This window comes from Tachypleus tridentatus, chromosome 13 (genome assembly GCF_004210375.1).
Source record: "Tachypleus tridentatus isolate NWPU-2018 chromosome 13, ASM421037v1, whole genome shotgun sequence".
Classification (NCBI taxonomy): Eukaryota; Metazoa; Arthropoda; class Merostomata; order Xiphosura; family Limulidae; genus Tachypleus; species Tachypleus tridentatus.
This window is the reverse complement of record NC_134837.1, coordinates 97291820-97306370: the sequence shown is the minus strand read 5'-3', so window position 1 is coordinate 97306370 and position 14551 is coordinate 97291820. Positions and strand designations below refer to the sequence as shown.

Here is a 14551-nt window from a genome sequence, read left to right as displayed (position 1 = left end):
AATGTCATTAGGTGATATTATGGGTGTATGTATGCGTGCATGTGAGTGAATGTGCCTGTGTGAATGTGTCTGCAACTGTATGTATGTGTGTACTAGTGAGTAGCGAGTATGTGAGTGCACGCGCATGTACGTATGCTTGTGTGTCTGTTTAGCTGTGATTAAGTGTGTGTGTGCTCGCTGTCGGCACGTGAGTCACATGTCCGTTGCTGATTGGTGGATGACGAATCGTGCGAATGGCCACGCTCCCTTCCCTCCCAATACTTATCCCATCATTACCTGCACCCCCCCACAAGTAGTCAGTGTAAGATCTACAGTTGCCAAAGCGTTCATTATTCAACATTTTTATTTTATTTTAACAAGGATATAAGTAAGCAGTAGAGGTGAGTTGTGTCCATGGCTAAACGGCGCAGATACTCAGAATGCTACCTCAACATTGACTTCACCACTGTGCTCGCCAACGACGGCATCGAGAAATCACAGTGTGTTTTGTGCCATGCTGTTCTGAGTGCAGAGTCAATGAAACCATCAAATCTCAAGCGTCATCTCGAGACGAAACATCCAGAACACGCAAAGAATTTCTTTGGATTTCTTCAAACGGCATGAACGGTGTCTTAAAAGCCAAAGAATCGATAGAAGTGGGTCGTTTCAGCAGCAGAGTGCAGCCGTAGTGGAAGCTTCATATGAGATTGCATTCGAAATTGCTAAACAAAAAAAGCCTCACACGATTGGAGAAACACTTCTTAAACCCTGCATGATGAAAGCAGTAAATCTTATTCTTGGAGAAGCCAGTGCAAAGAAGATGCAGCAAGTATCCCTGTCAAATAATACTATACAGAGGCGCATTTCTAAAATGTCTATGGATGTGAAGGAACAGGTTTTGACTGAAATCAAGGGTTCCCCTTTCAGCTCGACGAGTCAACAGATGTAAGTTCATGTTCTCAGTCGCTTGTCTTCGTGAGATACATTAATTCTGGTGACATCAAAGACGAATTCTTATTCTGCAGTGCACTTGAAACCACAACAAATGCTGATGATGTCATGGAAAAAGTTACAACTTTTTTCAAGACGACGATCTTCAATGGGAAAACGTGTGTGGGGTTTGTACGGATGGAGCACCGGCTATGCTGGGATCGAAATCAGGATTCCAGTCGAGAGTGAAGAAGCTAGCACCTCAAGCAAAGGGCATCCACTGCATGATTCACCGATATGCTCTCGCCAGTAAGACTCTCCCTGCCTCTCTGTAGGAAGTGCTTGAATCTGTAATCAAAATTGTAAATTATGTGAAGACTCAACACTCGCCTATTCAAAGAACTATGCAAAAACACGAATGCTGACCACGAAGTCCTTCTCTTCTACACAGCAGTACGTTGGTTGTCGAAAGGAAACGTTATTAATCGTGTCTTTGAAATGAAAGATGAAATAAAGCTATTCCTTGAGACTCAAGAAAGGAAAGATATTGTAGCTCACTTCGAAGATGAAGCATGAAATAAAAGGGTTGCGTACCTAGCCGACATTTTTGACCAGCTGAACAAGCTCAACTTGAAGCTTCAAGGAAGGGAAACACATGTTCTCCTTTTTCAAGATAGTCTTCGGGCCTTTGTTTCCAAACTGCAGAACTGGCGTCGGAAAACCAATCTTGGAAACATCGCTATGTTTGAAAAACTTTGTGGAGTGACGGATGAGTCTCAGTTCCAACTGGATCAGTTCCTCAAGGATGAGATTACCGAACATCTTCAGTCTCTAGAAAAGGAAGTCGAGCGTTACTTCCCTGAGCTATCACAGGAACAGGAGGCCCTGGTAAGGAACCCATTTTGTACTGAACTTGATGTATCCAGCATCCCAGATGATATCCAAGATGAATTTCTGTATCTAAGGAACGACTCTTCAGCTCGTGATCTCTTCAAGGTGAAATCCGTGACTCAGTTCTGGTGCGCTATGTATCAGTCATACTCCAAAGTCAGCATGATAGCTTTACGTGTCCTTGTTCCATTTGCTTCTACCTATTTGTGTGAGGCAGGATTTTCCACTCTTGTCAATATAAAAACAAAGAATAGGAACAGATTGGATGTTGGAGATGACATGAAACTGGCTCTAACAAACGTTCGGCCACGAATTTCAAAGCTTGCTGCTGAAATGCAACATCAGGCATCTCACTAGCTGGGTTGGATAACTATTCAAACATATGTTAATATTATTTTAAGAAATATATGTTCTTTTTGTGAATTCAGGTTGTACCAATGTAATTTAATTTGCTAATAAATAATTACAGAATTTTTAAATATTTTTTTTACATGTTTCTTTCCCTCTCCTTCACAGAAAATAAAAGAAAAATTAAGCTGCTAATAGTAAGCCCTAAGTAGGGGGTCACTTGGGTTTCAAACTTTTAGGTAGGGAGTCGCGAGTGCCAAAAGGTTGGGAACCCCTGCTATAAAGATTTAAAAAATATAATTTTCCAGTCATGTGATATTTCATGAGTTCGCTCAGCAGATTTTTGAAACATTTGTCTCTAAACGTTGTCTTGGAGTCCAATATAGTCAACGAAGCTTGTGGGTATCAGCAGGAAAATCTTCTAAGTCGTATATTTTTCTACAACAGTATCTTATCAATAGTCTCATTCAAGTCTTGGTGTCATGGAAGTATATAACCAAAACGTTTTAGCTGTATGTCAGTTGATTTTGCAACAAAGTATTCTTGCTGAAATCTAAAATAAACTGTTCCAGTTCTTTTTTACAGTTGATGAGTGCAACCTGATATCTTTATTTCTGCAAATATGAGATGTGCCTTTAGGCTTTTCTGACGTGTACCGTTTGTTCCAAAGAAAATGTATAATCAGTTGTCTTGTCTAACACAAAAAACACCTCAGAACAAAACATCTGAAACGAACTTATATTTATCCAGTAACCACTTCTCATGGCAATATATACTGATCAGTATCAACTCATCAACAATATCTTTCTTGTTCTGTTACCTCACCCACAGTTCAGAACAAACCGTATCCACTCATGAAACTTAATCTTGTTGTTTTGATCTTGTCTCTTTTCTACACTGATCATTAGGTAAATCTCCTCTACAAATCATGCCTTTTAGCCTGTCTCATAAAAGCATTTATTTAGTAAGATGGAAAATTATAAATTATATTGTCTCCTAGAAATGCTGAAGACATTACCAACTACTTCTTAATAAATTCCATTGATAGAATGCCTATATTTCTGTGTTCTCATTCAAACTAAATCCTAACAATGGCACCAAACTTTCTCTTTTCATGGACATGACGTTATTGAGAATTGAAGATACTAAGCCAGACTCATAAGAGACAACATAAATATTTATTATACATGGAACATTAAACAATATTAATTTAAAAACAAAAACAATTAAAAACATGAGAAGTGCCTCGGAAAATTAAGGTGAAGCTCTTTAAATGCTTTACATATGAAACAATAATAGAACAAAGCTCTTTGGGATTACTGTTTAAGTTAAGAGAATCAACTATTAAAATATATGTATTGATCTGATTAGATTTCTATATGAGACAGATCACAACGAAAAATACTTTTCACGTGTGAGGGCAAAAAGGAGAAACATTCTGATGTAAAACTAAAAACGCGCCATAGAAAACAGACACTGGGTTAAACATTCAAAGTGAACGGAGAGCCTTTGCATCCTCATGAAAACATGAAGTTGTGAGGAGAAAGACGAGACGAAAAACACACATCTAGCTTTAAAGACGGCGTCTCTGTTAAAACACATAGTCTGCGGTGAAAACACAGGAAGAAGACTGTGAACTCATAACACTAGAAACGAGGTTTGGAAATTAATAGTGTGCACAATACAATTAGACTATTTTGTAGTTATGTGCTTAACTACAAACAAACAAACAAATCGAAAACATAAATAACGATAAATAACTATCCTTAGACTAATACAGAAAATTAAAAATACTATTTTCTATACTAATAATAATAATAGAGTGGGTCTGTGTGTGAAAGTGTTTAAACACCTTTAAACCTGAAATTGTGCACACACACTAAGTGGACTCTAAAGATGTGCACGTTGGTATTATTATTTATCTTATCCAAGTGTGTGCGCATGTGTTTTTAATAGGAAAGCTAGTGAAACGCCGCATAGAAAAGAAGAGTTTCATGTTTCTTGGTAATAAAAAAAATTAAAATATTTTTTTACTATTCTTCTATGCTAAAATACAGTAAACTGTATAAATCTTTATAATTGTAGAGGTGTGCATTCAGTATACAACCGTGAATACCATAGAAGTGTGCCACGGGTCGCTCCTGTGGTCTTTATTTGCTTATATAATCGTTCAAGTTTAAAACAAACCCGGGTTCACACGATATTTGGGTCAGAGAAATAAAAAACGATAGTAAAATCAAAATATTTAAGTATTTGTTTCTGATCTGTGTTTGAAGTTATTACTACGTTTCAAACTGCAAAAAGAAAAAAAGGGAAACAAAACTTTTGGCTGTTCAGATATAGTTTTTGTTATTTATCTGCACTTGTTGGTTTATGTGAAATATATCTAACCTTTATATCTCATTTTAAAGCATCTTTTTCTGTACATCAGTCTCTCTTCAGCAATATTTTCTATCGGGACGAAGGAATTTCTTAGTTATCGGACGCTATAATCAGTTCAGCTAACTCGCTGCACTACTTTCTGTATTCAGTCTTTGGCATATTGTAAAATTTATAAACCGGTGAGCCTTTTGACTTTAGTAATAGTATTTAGGTATTTGATATGTTTGTTTGGTTCGGCACAAAGCTGCACAATGGGTTACGTGAGTTGTGTCATCGGCAGGGATCGAATCACCAAATTCTAGTATTATACGTATGCCATTTATTCTGAAACACGTTAAAACAGTCAAATATGCATTGAAATGGTAAGAGACTGTGTTTGTAACGTTAGTAGCATTTCTAATCATCAAAAGAACAAAGAGTAATATCGATTCATAGGCTTCATTTAATGGATCCGTTATTTTTAAGACTGAACGTCTCAATTGCAAAAACTAAAAATACTTTACTAAAAATCAGGTGAACGAACGGTATTAATATGTTTATATTTTCTATAGTTAAAATAAATGTATTTTTAAATAATAACTCTATGTGATTTGTTTTAATTACACTTAAAAGATCAACAACTTTATAAGTCAAACAGTAAACTTAATTGTTCTGTTATAGGCTTATCAAATTTAAACACAATCAAAATTTTACATTTTGTAATTAAAAGTACTTTGGTAAGAATTAATAAAATAGTTAGTATTCACACATTAGATCGTAAATACAAAACCAGATATGTTATAACAAATTTCATACGTAAGCATAAAATATTTAATTAAACGTATCAGATACGTTGCTTTAGTACAAATACAATCATTCTAATAAAGTCTAACGTATTGAATCTGAAGCAAAGTCAAGAACTGAAGTGGAAGAACACAGTAGAACCTTTAATTTATTGTCCATGTCATAGAAAGTCGTGTTATAACGTGCATAATTATTCTTTGAATAATTATTTCTGCTGTAAAAGTATAGTGATTTGTTCAGTTTTATATTCGAAAGTCTTTTTAACTAAGGGTACTTTTTGATCTTTTATGAAATTACTAAAACTCGACCTTTGTGAAAGAAAGTGAAAAAATATAAATGTTAAATTTTAAAATATTTTATAGTTTTATTTAGATTTTTAGCCAGCCCTCAAAACTGTGGACTTACAACTTTAGAATCCTGGTTCGATATCCGTGGTGGCCCATCGTGCAGTTTTGTGCTCAACTACGAACAAGCCGTTTAGCCAAATTCATTACCTCTATAAATGTTGACATTATTTTGAATAACAAACAAAATTACATATATATTTTAAAGAGATATGGTCATGAGCGATATGTAGCTGACAGAAGTTGACGCTTCACACACAAAAAAAACATCTAGTATTTGTGGATAATTCTTTCTATTACCTCCTCTTTTAGGCAAACATATTTTCAGTTGCAATTTTTAACTCGCCCCGAAACTCTTCATTTTTCTATTTTATTAGACATGTTTGTTTTGTTCTAAACAGGAATGTCTTGCACTGCATCAAAGGTATTTAAAAACAATATAATAAATCTTATCAAGACATCAGTGCATGTAGATCATAGTTTTAATATCATAAGAAATATTTACAAATATTATTAGCTGTCATATACAAGTAAAATGGCAAACGTTAATATTATAAATAATTTATATCGATTCACAATTAGTAGGGATATACAGAAAGTGGTGAAACGTTCGATTCTACATGCAAGTTTTTAAACATTGTTTAAACAGTGTGTTACGTAGATCTGGATAGAATCACTTGATCCTTTGTTGGTAGTAATTTATAGATTAATATTTTTGTGTTAACGAGTATTAGAGGCTTTTAGATAGTTTGCATGTGTGTATTTTTTTTATATATCAAAGCCACATTTGGCTTTCTGCTGTTGCCACCGAGGAGAATCGAACTTTTAATTTTATTTTTCTAAATTAGTAGACTTAGAGTTGTCTCAGCGGAAGACTATAGATAGTTTACCCAATGAAGTATGTTCATACAGTCTTGTGTTGTACAACAAACTTGATTTTTACACGACGATTAACCGTAAATATTTACCTATGACTAACCTGAAACGTATTCTTACTTTCTCTTGAACGAAATCTGTATTTGTTTCACTGTACTTGCGATATCAAGACCCGAAGTAAGGCTCAAGCTTGGGTGCAACACGTGTATTATCAAACCTTTAAATGTGTTTATGAATTTAACTAATTTCAATAATTCTATTTGTACTTAAACTCTTAAACACGGGTAAAAGTTGTGAAAGTCAAATTTCGTTTACATTTTTATTTAAATTTTGAGATGTTTTACAAGCTTAATTTATGTCGCACAATGTTCATTACTTCAGTTATTAACGATGTGATTAACCTCAGCTGTTTGATTTGTCTTCACAAATTGTTTGGTCTCCTGTAACTTATACATTAGGTTGTTGGGCTTAAATACAAAAACAAAATCGTCTTTATTCTAAAACGTTGGCAAAAACATTTTGTGATATTATGGCAAAATAAGTTAAAATCGATGTTAGATTGGCAACATGTAAAAATAAAAAGCGATGAGAAAAACATTATTTAACAAACATCAAGAGTTGATAAAAAACATCTAAAAATTTGCATATAGAAGCCTTGAAATGTTTACTGATAATCTGCTAAATTTTGTGAATACATGCTTACTAATTTAAAAGTAATCGAATGAAAACTGTAACAAGCACAAAAGGGTAACAAGGTCGACCACAAGGACCAAGCCTATGTTGAAATGGTTATATGACTGGTGGCCTGAACTAAAACCTTCAAAAGTTGAAATAAACAAGATGGTTACAGAGAGAGACAGGGAGATTTCTAATGGCATAAATTGCTTTAAGGTTTAAAACACATGTTCAACTTACGTAATTCCAAAAATTCTTTTTCTCAAAATTTTGACACAATAATAATCTAATAATGATTTTTTATTCTTAAGTATCTTTTATAGAACAAATATGATTATACTAAATTTCCACAATCAATAAATTTTAAAAAAAATAGTATATAGTGATCAACAAGCCTTCCTTTTCATATAAAACTGTGAAGGGTTCTATTAATTTATGATTAACACATTCTACCACACCCATCCTGGCCTTCTTTTCATTTTCCAAGGCCCTAAAGATAGAACAGAAAAGTATGTATATGTGCAATAGCAAAACAAATAGATTAATTATTATAAATAATATTACCTGGATTTGATATACATATTCAATGAATCAGTGAAAAATAAATTCCTTTACTTTTACTAAAACATGTTCATATACTTATAACACATTATCTATTCAAATCAACCACATAAAACAATGTAGCTTTAAAAACCTAACAATAACATTAGCTTTATATGTTAAAGATTAACATTATCACAATGAGTAATACAAGTTTTCATCTTTTATATAAAACTCTTAATATTTGCATCGAAAATGGACCAAATACTTATATTTACCCAATGTGGGTAACATAACTTTTAAAATAAAGTAAAGAACAATGTTTCGACCTTTTGAGATCATCTTCAGGTTAAAAAAGAAAAATGTTTGAAAACTGACCTACAAATAAATGGCTTAAATATGGGCAATCACATGCCACTAGTTCTAGCCAACATTTTCATGACGTAGATCGAATCACAAGTGATCAATTCAGCCTTACACTCACCACTATACTGGTACAGATATGGTGTCAATACAACAGCTGGATACACACTTATTTTTTTTTTCAACCACGTTAACTTCATACACCTGTAAACACAAGTAAACTAACCAAATAACATTTCTCAGCCTCAATATTGCAAGAACTGACACACAATTCAAAACAGAAATTCACAGAAAAATATCCATACTGGACTATAACAAAACACAACATTTCACTATACATCAAATTAATTCATAAACCAGGTACAAAACTAAAGTCCATACTATGTAAAAACTACACTGACAAACACAACACAAACATTATTTATGAAATACAATGCAACTGCCACAACTTTTATAATGGAGAAACAAGCAGAAAAGTGGAAACTAGTTTCAAAGAACACCAAAAAAAAAACACCTTTGTACATTTTTGAACACTGCAAATCAAATAAACACAACATAACCATAAAAAACACCAAGATACTATGTAGGAATACAAATATAAGAAAATTCAAAAACAAAGAAGCCCTACTTATAATAAAACAAATGAAACCAAAGTTAAACCAATATAAAGGAACACCTTTATGCATATTCTAATTACTAACCTAACATCTAACTGCAACATTCCCTACAATTCTGTGCCCCTTTTCACCCTCGTTGCCAAGATATGTGCCCGGCAATGGTCAGTTGCAAACTTTGTTATCCTGAAGATGACCTAAGAAGGTCAAAACACCGTTATGTACTTTATTTTAATTAAAGTTTCAATATCCATACCAGCTGTTTCGAGAATACATTTATATTTCCCGATTGACATGGGTCAAAAGCTACATTTTTACATTTATTGAGCACATTCAAAATGTTATTCAACTACTATTTTATGAATTTGTGTCAATAAGATTGATATAATACAGTGAAACGTAATCCAAATTTTAGTATTGTATGTTAGTTAATTTCTCAATTTAAAAGAAATATTTGAAAAAAAAACACCTAGATATTGGTACGTTAAATGTAGCACTGGTTCAAATTATGTTTTTGTTATCAAAATACCAAGTCTATAGTTTTATTTGAATTAGGAACTCAAATTACCAATATCGACAAGCTAGATTATAAACAAAGAACCTCACATCTTTTCTGTTTGTTGACATATGGCTTATGTACCGAATCAAACATAGTGCCCATGCCCCCTATTTCCCTTTTTGGAAACATATGCTTACACACACCGCCTACCGCCTTCTGTCTGTGACGTCACTTTCAATCATAGTGGCTCTTTCTCAGCCTTTTTGAAATATTTTCTTTTAAGCTCAATTCCAAGCAATAAGGTAAGACTTTAGTATGCTCAAAATTTTATATTTTTCAGGTTCAAATACAGCTTAGTTACTAAGCTTGATAAATTATAGTGGAAATTTGTGGTACTGATATAGTGATTTATTATTTTTGGTTGTTTTGAAATATATATATAAAACCTACACATTTTTTGTTTCTTATTCTCCACATGTGAAATCTGATAAAGACCAAGCAACCTACAGCAAGATCAAACAAGTAGAAAGTTCATAGCTAGAAGAGACAATTGTTTGCTATAAAGTAAACACACAATGTATTATAACTGAAATGTAACTGTATTTTATAAATACTAGTCCACCAAAACACAGCCAAGATAGATCACTTTGTAAAGGCCAGTTTTATACTCTTGGATACAGTAATACAAGTGCATGGGCTCCATACCATTGCAACTTCTGTAATGTTTGCCAGGCATGGCTGGAGAAGTCAATACAATAATAAAAATGTATAATGCTACAAGATTTAGTCTATTTTAAATTGAACATTTGTGTTTTCACGTTATAATATGCAATCATTCTGGAGGGAATAAAAACTTGTATTTATTTCCTAATTATTACAAGGTCGGTCAAATTGACAACCTGTATAGAGTTTTAATAATGAAAAAATATATATTTTTTTAAGTTTGATAATTATGTGGTGGTTATAGAGATTTTGCATGTCATGTGAAATTTGAAAATTTTCTGATGCATAAAAGTATCTTTTAATCTTAAAATCAAAGTTAGTTTGCATGTTGGATGGTCAATATTCCAAAGAAAACAGGCATGAGAAAAACATAACAAAGAAAGTTCTAAAAATAGAAATACTGGTATTTTATTTACACATGAAAACTTGTAATGTTTACTGATAATCTGCAAAATTCCATGAAGATACAATTACTAATTTAAAAGTTATAGTATAAAAACTGTAATAAGCACAAAATGGTCATGAGGTCAATCCCTGGGGCTAAGTCTGTGCTAAAAGAGTTAAAGCCAAATATCAACAAGAATTTATGGTTTTACGAAAATATGAAAATGCAAAATATGCCCAATTCAAAGAATACAAAGGAACACCTTCTCATGTTTTTGAATACTGCAAATCAAATAAACACAACATAATAATAGAAAATACCCACATACTAAGTTCGGAAACAAATATAAACAAATACAAAATCAAAGTCATCCTACTGATACAACAACTAAAACCAATATAAAGGAATACCTTTATACCTTTACCAATTAATAACCTAACATCTAACTGCAATGCCACCTACAATCAATTACATGTTTACACCCTTATTTCTAAGACATGTGCTTGGCAACAGTCAGTTGCAAACTCTCTCTTCGGTAACCTGAAGATGGCCTAAGAAGATGGAAACGTTGTTCTCTACTTTATTTTAATAAAAGTTTTAACACCCATACCAGCTATGTTAAGATACATTTTTACATTAAAAATCATTTCCATCTTAAACACCTGGTGTAGAACAGACCACAGAATCTAACTTTCGAAGGTAAATTATTAACATAACACTGGTTACAAAATGAAAAACGTTTCAACATTTACCTTGCAAACTCCTAAGCATATCAAATATTCAAGCACATACACACAAAAATATCTCACATTTATAATTAATATATGAAAATAAAATATTTAATAAATCATTCTTTGTATGTGATAGTTGCATATTTTACATGTGTATGAAACAAACACATTTCATTAACAACAATGATCATCAACTATTTAAGCAATGTAACCTACAATAAAAATTTTTAAGTTTCTTCAGTACAACAGAGCAACTAAATAATTTGTACAAACTTTCAAATCTATTACCTTATGTTTTAAGAATGATATTTGAAATTAGACATGCATAAATAAAAAATCTTGACAAATACCTCAAAGTGAAAGTTTCCAAACTTCTTTTCTACTTCACTGAAAAATGCTGCAAAAGAAAACCAACATAACACATTCCCATTTACCCAAAAAAACTTCTAAATCACTAAAGGTTTACATTTTTATAGAATTTCATTTTTTCATACATGTATGTCTAAGTGATACCAAGTAGAATAATGCATAACAAAACTTGCTCCAGACAATTATCAGTACAAACATTCTTGAGCTATTATTAACGTTAAATTTATTTCTCTGCATAATTTGTTGCATTTCCAATATTATTATTATTTCTACAATAATTTTAAACAGGGTTCTCTTCCTAGATAATATACAAACAAAGTAAAATGCCTCTACCAAAAATATAAGGATAAACTAGCTGATCTTAAAAATAAAAGTCCATACACACCTACATATAAAATAGCTAGATATATTTCTTGAAGAAAATACAGTTACAGAAATCATGTTTCAGATACCTTGTTAAAAGAACCTGGAGTTTTATGATTTTTTTTTTAAATCAGTATGAATTATTGTAATTGCAGCCAACTATTGTAAACCTATGGTGATTTTTTCTTAATTTTTATTTTAATACTGTGTTCAGATTACTAATAACAAATTAATGAAAAACTAAAGCTATACTTTTGAGAGACTCTTCTCGTGTTTCTCTTCTGCACTTAAGTCTCAATCAATCTAACAAAACGTAAAGATGTCTTAATGAATAAACTATTGCTTATGCCTAATGCTAAATTAAAGAAAAAAATTTAAAATATTACCTAACACCCACACCTACATATGCCCAGTTGCCACTTTATTAGGTACACCTATCTAGTACTAGGTAGGACCCCTTCTGCCTCTAGAACAACCTGAATTCTTCATGATGTGGATTCAACAAGGTGCAAGAAACATTCCTTAAGGATTTTGGTCCATACTGACTCAATATCATAATTCAATTCTGACAGATTTGTTGGCCACATATTCATGTTGCAAATCTCCCATACTCTATTGGAATGAGAACTGGGGACTGTGCAGGCCACTAGAGTACACTGAAATCACAGTCATGTTCATGGAACCAGCTTGAGATAATGAGTGCTTCGTGAAACATAGCTCATTATCCTGCTGGAAGCAGCCATTGGAAAACAGGTGGACTGTGGCCATAAAGGGATACACATGGCCAGCAACAATGCTCAGGTATGCTGTGTCATTCAAATGATGCTCAGTTGGTATGAAGAGACCTAATGTGTGCCAAGAAAATGTTCCCCACACCATTAAACCACCACTGAACACAAAGCAGATAGGATCCATGCTGGTTACACCACATTCTGACCATACCATCTGCATGTTGCAACAGAAATCGAGATTTTTCAGAACAGGCAATGTTTTTCCAATCTTTAATCATCCATTTTTGGTGATCCCGTGCCTACTGTAGCCTCATCTTCCTGTTCTTAGATGACAGGAGTGGAAGCTGGTAAGATTTTCTGCTAATGTAACCAAACTGCTTCAACTTTCAATTGATGTGCATTCAGTGATGCCCCTCTGAACCTCAATGTTGTAAAGAGTGGTTATTTGAATATTTGTGGCATTTCTGTCGGCTTCAACGAGTCTGACCATTTTCTTCTGACCTCTCTCATTAACAAGGTGTTTTCACCCACAGAAGTGCTGCTCACTCGATGTTTTTTTGTTTTTTGCACCATTCTCTATAAACTCTAGAGATTGTAGTACATGAAAATCCCAGTTTCTGAGATGCTAGAACCATCACACCTGGCACCAACAATCATTCCATGGTTAAAGTCGCATCTTCCTCATTCTAATGTTTGGTCAAACAACAACTGAACCTCCTGACCATGTCTACATGCTTTATATAGTGATTCACAGCCACATGATTCATTATTTAGTTATTTGCAGATGTACCTAATGAAGTAGCCGCTGAGTGTATATATTACATAAAAAACTAGAAGCTAAAAATGTAAGGTTATGTAAAACTTACCAAAATTTTAATTTCTTGCATTACATCCCATTCTTATATGAAGAAAGTCTCAGAGGTGTATTATACAGATCCTGCTTTGAATGTTTCCTGACATCAAAATGAAAACCTTATGGATTACTCTGGAAAAAAATTCAATTTATTTTTTTTATTTTTTTTGCTAAAACACTTGATAAAGTAATGTGAGTAAGCAAATATGAAATACATTAAAGTATAGGTTGTACAAGTCTCAAGGAGGTCAGAACATGCAAAAAATATTCCCAACCTTTATCAAAAAACAAGCTAAATTTCCCCATCTTCAATATTACTGAGTCATGTTTGGACTGATTTATGTATATATTTTGATACCTCTTGTATTAAATGTATACAGTATTGGAAACATTGACTCATATATTTATCTAATTAATATCTCTATATCGTCATGTGTAAAACTTTTCTTCATAATGGTATAACTGTGTATCCAAGCTAAAAAGTCAGCATTGTTGTTCACGGTGTAAATATGGCTGATATAGCGTCTGTCCCACATGAAGAATAAAAGTGTCAATTCATAAAGCAAAAAAGTTAAAATAGTTTGCTTTCTCAGTGTCTTGATAAAATTTTTTGCTGACAATTTTGAAGAAAAGGAAATTTATGAGGTTTTGATAAAACAATAAGAAAAATATTGAGTTCACTGTAGCTTTAATAGTTCCTGATGTAACTCAGGCAGACTATTGTATTATGGAAGTCTAAAACATTAATATCAATCATCACAAACTAGTATGATGGGTTGGGGATCAGACCTGTTAGCTGCTTCAATGAAAACAGGAGCGAGTTGTACAGAGATTCTGGCAACCCTTGTTTAATGAAAAGATGCATATTAGGGTTATAGTTTTTTCATTACTTACATTTTATAAAGGTGTACTGACCTCTAGATGCTTTCATCTTTAATTGATAAATTTCATCTGTCTTCTTGTACACTGTTGTCCTTGTGTCCATTTCTCGGCCCTGTGAATACAATTTGTTAGAAACAAAAGATTAAAACACATTTTTCAATAATTCATTTTAATGTAAAAATACAGAAATGATAATATCTTTGTAAATTTAAATTTCACTTTAGTAAAAAAATTTTATTATTACACGTTTACAACAGTTTATCATCCATTTTTTCAATATTATTCATTAC

The 14551-nt window shown here is 32.7% G+C and overlaps 1 pseudogene across 1 annotated transcript in view; it reads right to left on the bottom strand.

Annotated features, from left to right (window-relative positions):
• Positions 1-6121: 6121 nt before the first annotated feature.
• The window catches only part of LOC143239210 (proliferation-associated protein 2G4-like), a 32839-nt pseudogene continuing 24409 nt past the window's right edge, over positions 6122-14551 (bottom strand). The window contains exons 8-11 of the transcript XR_013021062.1: positions 14295-14373; positions 11414-11460; positions 8301-8305; positions 6122-7698 (exon numbers count right to left, since the gene is read on the bottom strand). The product of XR_013021062.1 is annotated as a proliferation-associated protein 2G4-like (transcript). The remainder of the gene's footprint in view (positions 7699-8300; positions 8306-11413; positions 11461-14294; positions 14374-14551) is intronic.